The 14,152-nt window shown below is 46.0% G+C and overlaps 1 long non-coding RNA gene across 1 annotated transcript; it reads right to left on the bottom strand.

Annotated features, from left to right (window-relative positions):
• Nucleotides 1-991: 991 nt before the first annotated feature.
• LOC138930337 (uncharacterized) lies at nucleotides 992-3,863 on the bottom strand. The gene is made up of 3 exons (XR_011446157.1): nucleotides 3,388-3,863; nucleotides 2,604-2,801; nucleotides 992-2,401 (listed from the first exon to the last, which is right to left on the bottom strand). It is a non-coding gene; the product is annotated as an uncharacterized lncRNA (long non-coding RNA).
• Nucleotides 3,864-14,152: the final 10,289 nt, after the last annotated feature.

The raw sequence follows: 14,152 nt of genomic DNA on the forward strand, positions 1-14,152 counted from the left end.
CAGACATTTATTTCTCCCAATTCTGGAAACTGGAAGCCCAAGATCAAAGCCAGCTGTTTCAATTTCTGGTGAAAGGTCTCATCCTGGCTGACATCTCACAGCCATATGACATCCTCATATGATTCATGGTGGGCAGAGAGAGAGGACGTGAGGGCACTCTGGTGCCTCCTCTTCTTACAAGGCCATTAACACCATCAGACCTGGGTGCATCTCCAAATACATCACACTGGGGGCTCAGGCTTCAACATGAGTGTGTGTGTGGGAGGCACAAACATTTCACTCATCACAGGGGTGTTTTCCATTTTCCTCGAATTGGTGATGAAAGTTTACAGCCAGGGAAAGAAAGGTTTTGAAAATACCTTTAGAATAGCTAAAAAAAAAAAAAAAAAAGCCAACCAGCTATTTAGGACCAATCAGTCCCCTGTAAAGATTGCTGAAAGGCGCCATTACAAAGGTAGAAGAGTTGCTTTTGAGAAGAAACCACCTTCCTCTTCCCTGAGGTTCTCTGAATGTTGGGAAGGGTGCAGGGTGAGCGCAGCGCATGTATGGACTGCAAGAGTCTTCAGAAGGCAGAGATTGTGGTTGTTTTCAGAGCTGCCATGGGGCCCCCAAAGCTGTGCATGCAGAGGGCAAGGCTGTCCCAGCTGAGGGCCACCTCCCTCACCAAGTGGGTCACCCAGATGTTGGCCTTTTATAGCTACCAAAATTGCCCTCCAAAAGTCGGTGCCAATTTACCTGGCCCTAGTGATATTTTCCCCAACTCTCCCCAATGGTATATACACTATAAATGTTTTTCATTTTTGTTAACATAATAAATGAAAAGTGATATTTTTATTGTTGCATATGTGTAAATGCTTATATTTTCTTTACTGAGTCATGTTTGTGTTGTTTGGCCATTCTCTTACTGGAGGACTTATTTTCTGTCTTAAAGATTCTCAAGAGGTTTTATGTATAAAGAGTATTTACTATTTTAGTGCTCCTTGTGTGTAACTTGCATTTATTTTTATTTAGGATGCATGTGACATCCAGCAGTTTTCTATTTTTACGGCATCAGACCTCTGCTCTTAGGTCAGTTCTTCCATTAACCAGATGCTTTGCAAGTCCTTTCCACTTGAGAGGTGTCACTTGCAGATGCAAAATTATCAGGGCTGTTGCCTGATTGAGGCATCGGGACTTTGCCCCACAGGTTACTCTCCTGAGAGCAGCTTTCACATCCTTATTTCTCAGGGTGTAGATGAGTGGATTCAGCATAGGAGTCACTACTGCATAAAATACAGAGATAATTTTATCCCCATCTTGAGACCTTTTGGCCTGAGGTTTCACATAAATATATATTAGGGTCCCAAAATAGATGGTGACCACAAGCAGGTGAGAACCACATGCAGAAAAGGCTTTATGCCTGGTGTCAGGTGATTGGATTCTTAAGACAGCCCTAAGGACACAAAGGTAAGAGACAAGGATGAAAATTAAAGGGAGCAGCATTGAAATGATAGCACAAATCATCATTAAAACCTCTAGAAAAATGGTGTTGGAACAGAGCAGTTTAAACATGGCTTGGATTTCACAGGAGAAGTGATTGACTGAATTATGTCCACAGAAACTGATGGGAAAGAGCAGAATAGGCATAATTGTGAGCAGGAAAAATGTCAACCAAGCAAGCAGAGCTATTAAAATGCAGGCTCGAGAAGACATCACCAGGTTGTACCTGAGTGGGTGTGAGATAGCCATGAACCGGTCATAAGCCATAATGGCAAGAAGGAAACACCGAAGGCTCAGATGGTGAACTGTACAAAACAGGAGCTGTAGGAGATGGTGGGGAAGTTCTGCAGAGAGTTGGCCATAATCAGGGGTACAGCACTACTGGAAAAGAGGAGATCCAGGAGAGACAGGTTGCCGAGGAAGAAATACATCAGAGTGTGGAGCTGAGAACTGACTCCTACCATGAGAATGATCATGCTGTTTCCTGCCAAGGTTCCTACATAGAGAAACATCAGCGCCCAGAAAAGAACAGCCTGGGACGTGGGGTGCTTGGACAGTCCCACGAGAATGAATTCAGTAACTCTGGTGTAGTTTCCAATTTCCTGGTAATTCATTTCCTCTATGCTCAGCTACCGGAGAAGGCAATGGCACCCCACTCCAGTACTCTTGCCTGGAACATCCCATGGGCGGAATAGCCTGGTAGGCTGCAGTCCATGGGGTCACTAAGAGTCAGACACAACTGAGCGACTTCACTTTCACTTTTCACTTTTATGCATTGGAGAAGGAAATGGCAACCCACTCCAGTGTTCTTGCCTGGAGAATCCCAGGGACGGAGAGCCTGGTGGGCTGCCGTCTATGGGGTCGCTCAGAGTCGGACACGACTGAAGCGACGCAGCAGCAGCAGCAGCAGCAGCATGCTCAGCTACAGTGGGAGAGAAAGTAGAGGAGTCAGCTTTTCGTCAAAAAGGCACACATTGGTTATCCCATTGGGTTGGTTAAAGCACAACAGCCCTGGATGCAAGCTCGTCTCGGAAGTTTCCAGCTTCTAAGCCACCTAGCAAAAGGAATCAGGAGCCCTGGACATGTGTGGATACAAGTTTTCAGGAAGACAGCAGAGTACTCACCACGTCTTCCAGTCAAGAAGCCTTGTATGAGCCACCCCTCCACGCCACAGGAGGCCTGACCAATGGTGGACACCAACTGCATGGTGAGCTTGAGTGAGGAAAACAGAATTGTCCTGAGGGCCTTTTCCTGTGCCACCACACCATCATCCTTCTGCCCTAAATGATGAGACAGTCGGTTTCCATCTGGCCTCCCTTACACTGGAATGATGAGATATGAGGTCTCAGTGTGGCCAGCAGCGTGCGTCTGACTCCTACATCTGTGCTTTTGACCAAGCTCCTAACTCCAGTGCTGTCAGTTATATTTTGCAAATCTCCAGATATGCATCTCCATTTGTACATTCGCTGTCACCTTACATCCCTTTTGATCGACATCAAACTCATTTGTCTGCTCTATACACGCCTAAGCCAATGTCATTTCAATTTTGCTGTCTCAGGATCTGGCACATATTAGGGGCTCAGTAAAGGCCAGATCCCTTCTCCACTTCTCCCTCCATCACCCGTCACTCAACAAGCTCTATTAATGTGTCCATCTCATTGAATTGGCACTAGAGACACCTATTGTGGAGCAGGCCCTGGAGAGAACATTCCTTTACCATATGTGTCATATCCACCCCTCCTTTTCTACTCTCGTGTTTTTAGAGCCTCATATCAAGACTCACTCCTGGCAACCTCTGGACACAGTCCCTGTCCTCAAGGGGTTCACGATCTGAAGGGAGGGACAGAAAAGAAAAAAGACAATTATAAAGTGGCACATAGTACATTGTGGGGAGGTTCAAGGTCTTACCAGAGGGCCCAGTTCAGCTCAGGAAAGAAGTGCTACCGCAGCTGCAACAGGAAGAACAAGTGACAACTAGCCAGTCGGTTCCTTCTATAGCCGATCAGAGGGTAGGTAAGAGAGGAAGAAGCAAAGCTGAGCGTGTCAATCTCCACTCAGCTTATCATCCGTGGACAAGAAGTCCAACCATCCTGATCTTGGGTGATGGGAGGAAGGCATCCGCCTTCTGGTGCCTCCAAAGTTTGAGACCACTGGCTTCAAGTACAGCCTCTTCATTTCCTAGTGGCTTTCAACTCTTGTCCCAAAGCACTCATAAGAGCACCAGACACTGACAACTTTTCCACGGCTTCATGACTGTAGTGTCCCAACATCAGAATGAGAGAGAAAGTGATTCACCCCAGTCAAGCTTGGGGAACCGGCCTGCCCCGACCCCTGCTTGCTGGTCCCCAAGGCTGTTGAGCCGCATCTCTTGTCTTGTGGCTCTCACTTTCACTTCCCACATGAGGGCTTTCATGCCTTCAGGCTCTTAGATTCTAAAAAACAGCACAAGGTCCTGGAAGCAGCCCCTACTTCTGCTGTTGGGGCCTGGCCCACCACCCGAGCCAAGCAGGAGCTCACTGTGGAGGTGGGGAGGAGAAGGAGCTCTGCTGAGAGGACAGACAGTGACATCTGCTTGCTGTGCTCTGGTCACAGAGCAGACACATGAGGGGCCTGAGGCCAGCTCCAGTCAGGCCCTTGCAGGCCGCACCCCAGGTCCTACCAGCCTCAATCAGTGGACTGCAGTTTTGCTAACTTCCTTCCGAACGAGTTTTGTGAATCTCTCTCTCACTCTCTCTCTCTCTCTCTCTCTCTCTCTCTCTCTCTCTCTTTCACACACACACGCACAATTTTTAAACTAGCACTGGAAATTTTTCAGAAGTTGAAATAGTTGCCAATATTTCTTGCCAATTCCTTGCTTATGGTGAATATTCATAATTGAAAACCACCCCTCTGTGTGTATTTCTTGGGAATGCTGCATTTAGCCTGAGAGGGGTGTGTAGCTGGGTTTGAAGAGCACCCACTGAGTGGCCTTGTTCCACAGGAAACTTCCGTCAGGAGGCCGGAGCCATGTCCTGGGGCGTGGAGAGGATTAGACCTTCTGGAAGGCTTTGAGCTGCCATCAGGGCTGACTCTGGCATCATGAAGTGGGGTGGACTGAGCTGTCTGGAGGGCTGAGGAGGCTGCCTCTTTTCATTCAAAAGTATCCTGTATCATTAAGATATAGGCAACACCATCCCCAAGGAAGAGGCCCCAAGCTGCTCTTCACCAAGAAGGCCATAGATGGCATCCCCCCCACCCCTCGCCCCAGCATGAGATGGAATTGTGACAAAATTGCATTTGTGATGTGCGCTGGGTACCTGGCTCCAGTACCAGCTTGGTACCCAGGTCTCCTTCACTGAAGGAGCCCAAACACTCAATGGTAAGGGTCGAGAACATCAGAAACACTGCCCTTTCCTTCTCTTCCTTTGAGCCAAACTTGGTTTTACTGAGATCAAACCTACTTTGGGGTGAACTTCCCTGGTGGCTCAGCTGGTAAAGAACCCACCTGCAATGCGGGAGACCTGGGTTCAATCCCTGGATTGGGAAGACTCCCCTAGAGAAGGGAAGGGCTACCCACCCTAGTATTCTGGCCTGGAGAATTCCCTAGACTGTATAGTCCATGGGGTCACAAAGAGTCAGACATGGCTAAGCGACTTTCACTTTCAATTTTGGGATAACCACGAAGAGAGTTTCATTAACTCTCTGTTGTCAGATAGCAGCTTGTTTGCCTGATTTCGGCAGGGCTTTGGGCAACCATGATGTCCTCACTTACCTAAAGTTTTGATTTCTAGATGGGAAGAAGTCTAGTCTCTGTCCAGTGCATGCTTTCCTTTAGACGAAAGCTGGCAGGCTCCATCATCAGTGACTCGAAGAGCTAAGGGCTGTATATGTCAGCTCCTTCAGGGAGGGGCTGATTTTACTTCTGCAGAGCAGACAGCATAGAGATTGAGCCTGTGGACAGACGTGGGTCCTGTTTTCCCAGAGGTGTAGTCAAAATTTTCACTCTTTCCCCAACTAGCAGCATTTCCTAACTAGTTGGTCCCCAGCTTCTGAAGGACATCCCACTGGGCACACGCTTGCCAAGGACTCTGATGTTTTCTGCATCTGAGGCCTTGGAGCCCTCCGCTACTCCCCACTGTTCACAGATCAGGGCTGCAGTGAAATCAGAATAGGTCATGAGAAATACCTGTCCTCTTGATCAGGACACACAAAAGGACAGCTATAGCTGGTACATCTTCAGCTTGACTCTCCATGTAGGCAGACAGAGGTGCGTCCCTGAATCACATGGCTCAGGAAAGGAACCCCAACTCTGTGATCTTCGGTCTGATTGGAGCATCACCTCTCCTAACCCTTGTTAAGCAGAGAGAGCCTTAGGAAAAATAAAAAGATTATGACAAGAGAACCTCAAGAGAAATAATTAGAGGTGTTTGCCAAGCACATTACTGATGTTGTAATTGGCCACAGTTGTAAATGTGGTCCTGGTGGAGCAAATGAATTGACTCCTGGAACCAAAGAATTAAGACAGATAGCAAGTGTGGGCTGCACTCTTGCAGCCTAACAAGGGAGACCTCTGTTTTCCTTGTCCAAAGCTTCATTTCAGGGTCCTTTCAGGAGTGAGTGATTCTTGTCCACACACCTGAATTAATAGACTGATAGCTATCAGTTGCTATATGCCTCCTCTATTCTAGAATCTGTGACCAAATTTGAAGGGTCCCCTATTAAGGGGACCAAACACAGATACTTGAAGCAGACAAGAGTCAAGCATTAGCCTGCTGAAACTGAGCCCAGACTTGACTGAGAGGTGGACTTGATCTGGGGTCAGACAGGCCACCTGAGACCCAAGTTCAACTCCACCCTTCCAACTGGGTGACTAGAGGAAGCTAAGACATGTCACCTCCCTCAGCTTTAGACGTTTCCTTTTTGATGTGGAACAAATAATAGTGGGGCTGGGGAGGTTGAAGCCTAAGACAAAGGCAGCCTAGACATTCTTTCTCTCTTACTGTGGCAGCCAGTGGGTTGCTAGGGCACAGTTCCCCCAACAGAACCACTCCATGGCAGTGCCCAGTTCTTTCTCTGACACAACCAGATGCGACCAGGCTCCTTCTTCCAGTTGCTATACCTCCAGCCCTGGCTCTTCTCAGCTGGTGTGTACAACTCCCCAAGAAGCTCTGCTTTCCTGCTGTTCACTGGGGACCCTACCCCCTCAGCCCCCTACCATTTGTCCTCTTAGGAGAAATCTAGACAGGGGACTTAGCTCCATTTCAAGTCACGATTTGCCCAGAACTTCTAACTTTTCTGTTTTACTGCATCAACATGAAAATATCTGTAATAATTATTTTGACACAGAAGTAATACAGTTTCTAGATTCTGGGAAGGTAGAAGCAGAGGTGGCAACATCAGTTTTGAATCCTCACTCCTGAAAAGAGAGAGACAGAGAGAGAGAGAGCAAAATCAAAAAGCCAGGGCAACATCCACAAAAAAAACTAGCTGAAAAAGATATCCTCATCAACTCTAAAATCTGTATTGACTGAGACCAACCCATCCCAGCTCAAAGCCTTGTGGATTCTTATCATCTGAGAGAAGGAAGCAGGTGGAAGGAAATTAAGGGCATGGGATGCCTGGTGGTCCTAGAACTCCCGATACTTACCTACCTACAGGTGGTTCCAACTATGGAATTACTTGTTGTTTCCCAAATACAAGGCAGAAAAATAAAAATAACCCACTGGCCTGTCACTAACAGGATTAACAGGTGCAAAGTACTATGTACAAAATAGTGTACAGCTCAGGGAATATAGGCAATATTTTATAATAACTATAGAGCATAACCTACTATGAGTCACTGTGTTGTACACCTGTAACATATAATACTGTACAGCAACTATACCTCAATAAATAAAACAACTATGAAGAGACTGTTGAAGGAAAAACAATCAACCAGATTGCTTCATCACATTCTAACCAAATACAAGCACATAGTTCCATGAAGAGGCCTACAGTCCCTACCCATAAAGCGAGGAAGGGGGAGTGGAGTTCCCTCCAGGAACCAGAAATGCTCCTGAAGAAACGAAGGGAATTCTGAGACCTGTCCCTCCCCCCCACCCAAGTCAAGATTGCATGCCTGCATACTTGGCAGCACAATTTCTAAGAAATTTGAATACAAATATTAGTACTGAAGTTGAGAATTTGGAGGAGTGAAGAAGGACCCATAAATAGCACCCCTCCTCCCTGCCAGGTGGGGAAGTAAAGTGTCTACACTTATAAAGGCTGCTTTGTGAATACAGCTAATTCCCTAGATCCACATACCATCAGACTTTGAACAATGCACTGGAGAAAAATTCAGGGTTTGTTGAGCAGGGTCATGTCTGCAGCACCGCTGCCTCCCATCCAGCTGCATGTAAAGGGAAGGAGAAAGAGACCAAATACCCCACACCAAGAACCTGTGACAAATTCCTCCAGATGAGGAAATGTAGACTTCTGGATGCTGCCCACGCACAGCACATTTCACTGTATCTCCATGTAGCATCTCCTTACTCCAGGAAACCAGAAGAACCAAAAGTTCCCCCTTGGTGTACATATCCAACATTTCACAGATATTTGTACCTCATAAGCCACTGGGCTTAGCTCTTAACTCTGTGGTGGGCCCACAGACAAAAGTTTACTCCTTACTCATTCTATTTTCTCCTCCTAGTATTTCCAGCCACCAGTGTCCAACATACCTCATCAGAGATTATGCCAGAAAATCACATGACAAGCACAAGATATCCCAGAAATAAACCCTTTATGAATTTCCTGGGAAGACAATAAAGTTCAAATTTCTCCTTGCAGGGACTTTCCTGGTGGTCCAGTGGCTAAGACTCCATGCTCCCAATGCAGGGGACCTGGGTTCCATCCCTCGTCAGGGAACTAGATTCCACATGCCACAAGTAAAGATGGCACATGCTACAACTAAAAGATCTTGCACACTGCAACCAAAATAGAAGACCCGCCTGCTGCAACTAAGACCCACTGCCACACCATGTCTCTGCAGCCAAGTCACCTCAACAAAGTGTTCCCCAAGCCAGTTCCATGGTGTTTGTCTCCATCAGATGGCAGAAGAGCTTTTGTATTAGAAACTGTGGCCAAGAGTAGAAACAGGCCAGGGAAGAGGAAGAGGAAGGTGGACGAGTGCCCATCCTGGGGTCAGGATCAGAAGCAGAAACTACCAGAATGATTCAAGGGGAAATTGTGTTCAATTCCAAGCACCAAAAGGGCTCTTGGGGGTCCTGTTTCTGGTTATAGGGTTTGGCAAAATGCTGGCGGGCAGGACTTCTCCTGCTGCTGCCTGCAACCCAGCACTGAGCTAGCACTCCAAGGCCTTGGCCTGGGTGCAGGTATTCCCCACCAGAACTGCGGTGGTAACAAGGCTTTTCTGACCATGCCTGTGGGCTGTGGAAGTGAAGAAAATGAAGGCCTGCAGTCAGCAGCCCCCAGTGGCTGCAGGCAGGGACTGCTTTCTGAATGGAGGCTGCACAATGACGCAGATCACCTAGACCAGGACCAGGGAGGTGGAAGTGTTAGACAGCAGCTGGTGTCAACTGAGTTGTAGCTTTCTCAAGCTTCCACAACTTTTATTCCCCATTTCATTCAATGAAGCTAGTTTGATGACTCAGATTTTACAGATTAAAAATGGAAACCCTGATGGCCCTGATTGTGCCCCATTGTAGAATCTCGGCTTTGATGGTTGAGGGGGCTTACAAGCTCACCAATTTCAGTTTCCACTGCCCATTGTTCACTCCTCTATAGCAAGGCTTGAAGGCTTGATGTGAACTCAGGGAAACCTTTACATTTTCTGCCTGAGGCCCATTCACATTCTGGGGCCAGCACAGTGGGCCCTGCACTTTCACCAGATCTGACTTCAACCACGTTATCAAAATCTAGACCAGAGTTTTTGCAAAGAAAACATAAGTCACTGGGTTTGGGTTCAGCTGTATGACCTGGGGAAGGCATTCCCCTCGGTGGGCTGGACCACAGCCCCACCTCTCTTCCCCTAGGGCTCCTGGAGTCCTGCCTCCATTGCCTCTATGTAAATGACACAATACAGCAGCTCCTCTGAGGACACTCCCTTCCTGCCAGCCAGCAGGCAGGCTTTTCCAGGACTGGCTGCCCGTGGTCCAAACACACAGGAGAGCCACCTGCCTGGCTGTGGGAAAGCTGCATCACCAGGTGCAGGCCACTTGGCCCTGCTTCCCTGAAGAGAGGCTGGTCTTCCTTCTTGGGCTTCCCCCTGGTTTTCCACTTCACACACTGATCTGCCCCTCCCAGGTAAAATCAGGTCTCTTCTCCAGGGCTGCCCCAGGGATGCAGGAAGACAACAGGAGCTGCATTCACAGCAGGGTTGTGCTTCAGACCATGGCGTGTGGTGAGAAACAAATAGAAACCACTTCAACCATGAAGTAGTGAAAGACTGATTAAAGTCTCATTCATTTTAATCAGGTTTTATTTACTTATGTTTATAGATTTTATTATTATTTAATCATAATTAATTACATTATAGCACATCCACACTATAGAAAATGCAGCAGTTAAAAGAATGAAGCAAACCAGTATGCACTGACTGAAAACCTCTTGCAGACATATTAATAGGTGAAAACACTAAGGGCAGTGAGTCTGCATAATATGATCCCATTTCAGCTTGTTAATGGGTAATGAATGTTTATATACATACACATGTGAGTGTGTGAATATATGGATATATGTGTGCATGTTTGTGTTAATACTTGCATGCATGTGTGTACTATGTGTGTGTATGTGTGTGTACATGTGATTGTGTTTATGTTGATGTGTGTAAGGTGTGTGCATGTTTGTTTCTGGGTACACAGGTAGGAGTGTGTGTGTGTATGTCTGTTCATATGTGTGTGGGGGAGGGGTGTCTGTGCTTGTACACACAGAACAAAGGACGGAAGGAAGTGAGCCTCAAGGCTGAGAGTGATTCACTCTGGAGAGCAGGGCAAGGCTTAAAGGAGCAGAAACTTTCTCCCTGACTTTCATTTCTCATTTTTTCAGTGTTTGGATCTCGTGTGACTTTTATTCGTGTGTTTTCAGTATTTCCAAGGTTGAGAGCCCAAATAAAACAAAGCAGTTCCCAGAATAGAAAGCCCAGAGATAAATCCACACACATATGGACACCTTATCTTTGACAAAGGAGGCAAGAATATACAATGGAGTAAAGACAATCTCTTTAACAAGTGGTGCTGGGAAAACTGGTCAACCACTTGTAAAAGAATGAAACTAGATCACTTTCTAACACCGCACATGAAAATAAACTCAAAATAGATTAAAGATCTAAATGTAAGACCAGAAACTATAAAACTCCTAGAGGAGAACATAGGCAAAACACTCTCCGACATAAATCACAGCAGGATCCTCTATGATCCACCTCCCAGAATTCTGGAAATAAAAGCAAAAATAAACAAGTGGGATCTAATTAAAATTAAAAGCTTCTGCACAACAAAGGAAAATATAAGCAAGGTGAAAAGACAGCCTTCTGAATGGGAGAAAATAATAGCAAATGAAACAACTGACAAACAACTAATCTCAAAACTATACAAGCAACTTATGCAACTCAATTCCAGAAAAATAAACGACCCAATCAAAAAATGCGCCAAAGAACTAAATAGACATTTCTCCAAAGAAGACAAACGGGGGGTTCATGTTTGGGAACGCATGTAAGAATTAAAGATTTTAAAATTAAAAAAAAATTTAAAAAAAAGACATACGGATGGCTAACAAACACATGAAAAGATGCTCAACATCACTCATTATTAGAGAAATGCAAATCAAAACCACAATGAGGTACCACTTCACACCAGTCAGAATGTCTGCGATCCAAAAGTCTGCAAGCAATAAATGCTGGAGAGGGTGTGGAGAAAAGGGAACCCTCCTACACTGTTGGTGGGAATGCAAACTAGTACAACCACTATGGAAAACAGTGTGGAGATTCCTTAAAAAATTGCAAATAGAACTGCCATATGACCCAGCAATCCCACTGCTGGGCATACACACCGAGGAAACCAGAATTGAAAGAGACACATGTACCCCAATGTTCATCGCAGCACTGTTTATAATAGCCAGGACATGGAAACAACCTAGATGTCCATCAGCAGATGAATGGATAAGAAAGCTGTGGTACATATACACAATGGAGTATTACTCAGCCGTTAAAAATAATACATTTGAATCAGTTCTGATGAGATGGATGAAACTGGAGCTGATTATACAGAGTGAAGTAAGCCAGAAAGAAAAACACCAATACAGTATACTAACACATATATATGGAATTTAGAAAGATGGCAATGATGACCCTGTATGCAAGACAGCAAAAAAAGACACAGATGTGTATAATGGACTTTTGGACTCAGAGGGAGAGGGAGAGGGTGGGATGATTTGGGAGAATGGCATTGAAACATGTATACTATCATGTAAGAATCGAATCACCAGTCTATGTCCAATGCAGGATACAGCATGCTTGGGGCTGGTGCACGGGGATGACCCAGAGGGATGTTGTGGGGAGGGAGGTGGGAGGGGGGTTCATGTTTGGGATCGCATGTACACCCATGGTGTATTCATGTCAATGTATGGCAAAACCAATACAGTATTGTAAAGTAAAATAAAGTAAAAATAAAAATTTAAAATAAAACAAAGCAGTTCCCAAAGGCCTGCAGTCCTGTCATGGGAAAAAAAAGAGTGCCAGTGACTGGGTGTGGCAAAGCCAGAGCCAAGGGTCTGAGTCCAAGGAAGAGAAGTGAGAACCCAGAAATATGGCCTCACTCAGACTGTTGGCAGAGAGGGAAGCTGGGCTGGGCTGTGCACTCTACCAGGCAGGGACTTAGTGTGGTTTTCCAGGAAGAGCTGGTGGCGGGGCTGGGAGCAGGGAAGGCACCATCTAGGGAAGACTTCATGATCACCTGCTCTGCACTGACAAGTGGGCAAACAGCCCTCCAGGGACCCGTCCAAATTAGAGACTCTAGATGCTCTTTGGATCAATTAAAAAAAAAAAAAAAAAGAACAGTCAGTGTAACAGGCAAGTGTCTGAAAAACTAGCATGACAAGCACTGTAGATAGCCAAGCAAAACTACTGGCAAGATGGCTTTTCAGGTTTCAGTGGACCTAATACAGTGGCCCCAGTCGAAATGGTACCTAAGTGAGCTCCTGTCCTTGAAGTGACACCTCCATTTCCACGAGGCCTTTAACTCCTGTTCATTTTCAATGTCTTGGTTCTCTAATTGTTCAGCAATCTTATTCTCTCTTCTTCTGTGAGAAAGGGATGCACAGGAAGAAATCAAAGGCTAAACACAAGCCTTCCTACTTGAAATATGGGTCCTACTAGGGGAATAAAGAAGAAAACATGTCTCCCAAAGTCCCAGAAGGTGCCTGGTTCTTCCCACATTCAGGACACAAACCAGCTAAAGCCACTGTCATGTGAGTTCTTGTCCCTGTGAGTTCTTGTCCCTATTTCTGTCCTGTTAGCTTCCCCTTGACCGGGCCCACCTCTTTGCCTTCTGTTCTTCTCACTCTACATCCTCCCCAGACAATCATGAGCTCCACACGCCCAGTATGTCAAAGATTCCCTGATCTCACTTTACATGACCTCCAGCATATATTTTGGGTACGTACTCCATGTCCACTTGGTCCTAACTGTACAGGATGCAGAAATGAGCAACAAGCTTTTAGTCAACAATTCTTTATCAATAATACTAATATGTGCCAGCTGCTATTTGTGAGGCTAACTATGGCATCATCCTTGCCATCATGGATCTCACAGGCTGTTGGGGTAGCCAGAAAAAGAATCCAAGAATTACAAGACTCAGTGGTGAATAATATGGTTGAGGAAGCCTGGAGCACTGTGGGAAGCTAGGGGGGCAATTAAGTCAGCCCAGGGCTCAGAAAAGGGTGACATATAAGTTGGGGCAGCTGAAACAGGAGAAGTAGAAACTCCTGCTGGTGATGCTTCTTCCTCTCTGGATATCCTGTTCACAGGATGCAGGATTTTGGGAGTTTGGGGGAGTGGTAAGGTAGGGACAACATAGCCGATGCACAAAGTCAAAGTGTCTTTAAGATCAACTCACTGGACCTTACATTCTACAGGAATTCCCTATAGTGCCAATGACGCTGTCGGCCCAGTGTTTAAACCTAAGTTTAAGTAACACCCGATTCAGCCCCTTTCATTTTGTGATGAGGCTTCTGACTTCAGAAGTTGAGAGTATTCAGGATCACATGGTGCAAGATGACAACTAGAACTTAGATCCCTTGGCTCCTAGCTGAATGCAGTTTATCTTGGTTGTAAATTAAAATGGCCATATTTCCACAGCATTACTGGAATTCTGGGGACTGCCTTCTAATCCTGTTTAAAAATGACAGAGGAAACCTGTCACACTGCTTCATAGCATCACTTTATATTTTAAAATGCTTATTAGCTGGCTTCCCCGGTAGTTCAGCTGGTAAAGAATCCACCTGCAATGCAGGAGACTCCAGTTTGATTCCTGGGTGGGGAAGATCTGCTGGAGAAGGAATAGGCTACCCACTCCAGTATTCTTGGGCTTCCCTGGTGGCCCAGCTGGTAAAGAATCTGCCTGTAGTGCAGGAGATCTCGGTTTGGTCCCTGGGTTGGGAAGATCCCCTGGACAAGAGAAAAGCTACCCACTCCAGTATTCTGGCC

This window comes from Ovis canadensis, chromosome X (assembly GCF_042477335.2).
Source record: "Ovis canadensis isolate MfBH-ARS-UI-01 breed Bighorn chromosome X, ARS-UI_OviCan_v2, whole genome shotgun sequence".
NCBI lineage: Eukaryota > Metazoa > Chordata > Mammalia > Artiodactyla > Bovidae > Ovis > Ovis canadensis.